Source organism: Cebidichthys violaceus, unplaced genomic scaffold, assembly GCF_023349555.1.
Source record: "Cebidichthys violaceus isolate CVI_PGR_0920_01 unplaced genomic scaffold, fCebVio1.0.p SCAF_5, whole genome shotgun sequence".
In the NCBI taxonomy this organism is placed as follows: domain Eukaryota; kingdom Metazoa; phylum Chordata; class Actinopteri; order Perciformes; family Stichaeidae; genus Cebidichthys; species Cebidichthys violaceus.
Window position 1 is genome coordinate 3,305,001 of NW_027176705.1, and position 783 is coordinate 3,305,783.

Here is a 783-nt window from a genome sequence, read left to right on the forward strand (position 1 = left end):
AACCTTAAAAATACAAATCAGTCCAAGAGTAGAAATAAGGTGACACTCCATTGAGCCTGTCGATCCAAAACTCTGGGGGAAAGATATATTTGAAGATCACCTCCTTTAATGACACATACCGTTGACCTTGGGAAAGTAAGACAGGATGGTGGACCATGTTTGACCTTTATGTAGTGCCTGGCCTTAGTCCAGATTTCCTGTTCTGGAGGCTGTTTTGTGCTCAGGATTACCGACTTTAAGGGCTCTTGTAGATTGTCCTATAAAGGATGGAGCCAGGCTAGCTGTTTTACCGTGTTTCCAGTCTTTGTGCTACAAAGTCAACTGGCAGTGGCTTTATGTTTACCGTAAATACAGTTGTATCAATAACCAATGAGCTGTCTATGGAAACAATTGAGTTTTCAATATTAAAGTTTGGAAGGGTGAATTCTTTGAATACTTGTTTGGCTAGAAGTTGTATTTCCACCTACAGGTATACTGTAGGTATACACTTTGAAAAGTTATATAACAGCATTGAAAAGAAAGTTTTCATTTTGTAGTGAAGAATCTGTTTGGGACGATATTCCCTCCAACCCAGAAGAGTACAGACCACCCCTCTACCAGCGATACAACACCCTCCACCTCCCCACTAATTAGCTCTCATTCAGCTCTCAATACCCTAGATTCCCTTCACTGCTTAAAAAGCTGCAGACACATAGTTTCTCCTGTCTTCTACGATGGCTTTTGCTCTCAAAACAAAACCCATGTTCATCAGCTGACATTCTTAGTCATTCTCTTTCTTTTCAA